Source organism: Scleropages formosus, chromosome 4 (genome assembly GCF_900964775.1).
Source record: "Scleropages formosus chromosome 4, fSclFor1.1, whole genome shotgun sequence".
Classification (NCBI taxonomy): Eukaryota; Metazoa; Chordata; class Actinopteri; order Osteoglossiformes; family Osteoglossidae; genus Scleropages; species Scleropages formosus.
Genome location: NC_041809.1, coordinates 304,585 through 307,854, shown reverse-complemented (window position 1 = coordinate 307,854; position 3,270 = coordinate 304,585).

Genomic DNA, 3,270 nt, shown 5'->3' with positions numbered 1-3,270 from the left:
CCCCGCCCCGGCCTCCGCATCTCTCAGGGGGGAAACCCCGGCGTCGTGACCCCCCGGAGCACCTGGAGCACCTGGAGCACCTGGGCCTGGGGGAGCCGGCGCTCGTTCCCGTGCGCCCTGCGGGTGGGGCATGGCATCGTCCGGCGCGCGCACCGCCGGGAGACCCGCAACTCCCAGTCAAGGATACATCGTATCAGTGGGGAACGGAGGTGCTCCAGATGTTTCCGCGCGCGGATCTGACTTCTGCTCGTCCAGCAGCGACACCCGGCAAACACCGAACAAAAGAAAGAAAGAAACAAACTGTACACAGCCGGGCTCCGGCTGCTCCGTAAATCCACGATCCAGGCGCGAGGAGGATCACCCGGATGACCGAGGCTTCGGAAAACGGAGAGCAGGTTTCGGGTTCCACGGCTCGCGCTACGGCGTCTGCGCGCATGAAGCGGCTTCCGAGATTGGCTGCACCTCTCTCTCTCTCTCTCTCTCTCTCTCACACACACACACACTCTTACACACACACACACACACCACCAGTCTGAGTTGAGTTGGTTTTTTTCTGATATTAAGTTAAAGAGACAACAACGGGTCAAACAACAATATTAATCACACATACACACATTTTCAGAACCGCTTGTCCCATACGGGGTCACGGGGGAACCGGAGCCTACCCGGTAACACAGGGCGTAAGGCCGGAGGGGGAGGGGACACACCCAGGACGGGACGCCAGTCCGTCGCAAGGCACCCCAAGCGGGACTCGAACCCCAGACCCACCGGAGAGCAGGACCGTGGTTCAACCCACTGCGCCACCGCACCCCCCACAATATTAATCATCATTAATAATAGTTAATAATCATCATCACTACTGTATTCGAACCCTAGTCCGGAATAGGCTTTGGAACCGTTCTTCACGGGGGTCATTTTACACAAAGCGACACAGTAAATTAGAGGTCATTTTAACCAAAGCGCTTAAATTCCGGCCTGAGAGGCGCCGTTCTGAACCAAATCAAAACAAACAAACAAACAAACACTGGACAAAAAACAAATTTAACACATGAAAACCCATCGTAGAAAAAGAGAAAGGGAAAAAATACATTGTAATACAGACTTTATAAGAACCGTGTATGAACGTTCAGACAGACGGAGAAGCTTCGAAAAGATTTTGTTTTCCTGAAATTATTACACTCCTTCGATGATCAAACAAAAAACATAAAGCGCTGAAACTTGACCTCTCCCACCAGTATCAGTTGCCATCCTTTGTGCTGGAAGATTTAAGTGGGGCCAAAGGTTATGTCATACAGTATATCATGTCAATAATTGCAGAGAAATATCATGTACTGTATTACCATAGCCATAACAGGGTGGGGGACGGACGAATGTCCCCTCCTCCCTCTCTTCATGGACTTAGTGTTCATGAGTCCCCAATAAGAAAGACACTGAGCAAAGTGGGACCCATGGGGAATTGGAAGGTGGAAACCACAACTCGCTGAAAAAGAGATAAAACATTGTCTCCAGTTCACCGCGAAGTATCTGGGTGTCTCTCCAGACTTCTGGAAGAATATTCTATAGGCTGATGATCCAAAAGTAAAGCTTTTTGGATGACACGGGCCCTGTTATGTCTGGTGAAAACCAAACGCAACATTTCAGAGTAAGTACTTTCAACCAGCAGGCAGTCAAGCATTGTGGTGGCAGTGTCATGGTCTGGGGATGTGTTGCTGCCGTAGGACCTGAGCACCTTGCTATCAGAGGAGGAACCATGAATTCCTCCATGGCCTGAAACTCTCCTTTAGTACTTTCTAGTACATCAGTCCCTGAATTGATGCTGAAACTGAGCTGGATCATGCAACAAGACAATGATCCTAAACATATAAACAAGCAAATATGAGAATGGCTAAAAAGAACTAAGGGGATAGAACGGAACGGAATGGCCAAGTTGAAGTCCTGACCTGGATCCCACTGAGATGTTGTGGACATGACCTGAAAAGAGCTGTTAAGCATAAAGCAGTGGGACAGAACCCCTCCACAGTTAGTTGCGGTTGTTACTGCTACAGGTCACTCAGCCAGTTCGTGACTGAAGGGATAATTGCTATTTCATACCTATGACACACATTTCATCATGTTCCACAGCAAGGAAATGATATAAGAACAACACCGGTGTTGTCGTTTCCCTCTCAGGTTCCATTCATGCACTGCTGAAAATTACAGAATCAACTGATCAAATGCTGTATGGAAACATGTATCATACACAAAACTTATTTAACTTAGAGAATCATACAGAGCCTTGAGTTCTGATGAACAGAACATTTCAGTAGAACAGAAAACAGTACAAACGGCAACCCGTTAACGACAATGCGTGGATCTCGTGCCAGGAGCAGAAGGCAGCAACACCAAACATGCGCACATACTGTACATATATCACTAACCCAACAGTGTCTGCAGGGGGCGCTGTGGTTAAACATCTGCAGTCTTTACCTTAAGGATGCTGGTTCAAGTCGCACTCTGCTGTTTAAATATGATGAGCTGCTTGTCACCTACCGTACCTCCCTTTGGTCAGAAGCCTCTGCTGAGCACCTGACTAATAAAACTGACAGTCGAGTGGACTTTGGCAACCGGTGGTGGCGGCTGGTGACTCTGAAAATTGCCACAGAACCGGCAACCTGCTGGTGTCTTGGATGGTAGAGACTCTGTGCTGGTTGCACACTGTTACAAATGCAGTTTTCACTCACAGATGTACCGTAGTATATTGAGAGGTACCTAAGTGGAATATGTTGTGCTTGTGTTAGACTTGGTGACCTTTTGAAAAAACATCTCATCTGAGACACAACAGATTGTTTTCAGGTGGAATTTATGAAATGCAAGGAATTTTAATTTAAATACCACAATATACATCACTGTTGTTAGGTGACAATCTTTACATAATGCAGGGAGATCAAGACAAAACACACACACACACACACGGAGACACACAGGTGACCGCAGGGTGTGCGTCTGACAGCGATCGTGAGACCGGAGGCACCTTCTCGGCCAGCTCCTGTGAGGCACGAACACTCAGCTTGGCCTGGACCAGAGCTCCTGACTTCCTCAGAGCGAACACTGGAAGTGATGAATATTAATAACTTGGCCTCACGACGCAGCTGTTCTCGGGCAGCTCCAGAGCCGTAGTTTGGGATGGACGTCCTAACGTGTCTCGAGGAGCCAAGTCCATCAGCTTCACGGGCTGCGTCCGCCTGCTCATCGCAGTTCGTGATGAAGCGAACACGCCGATGACCAACCGAA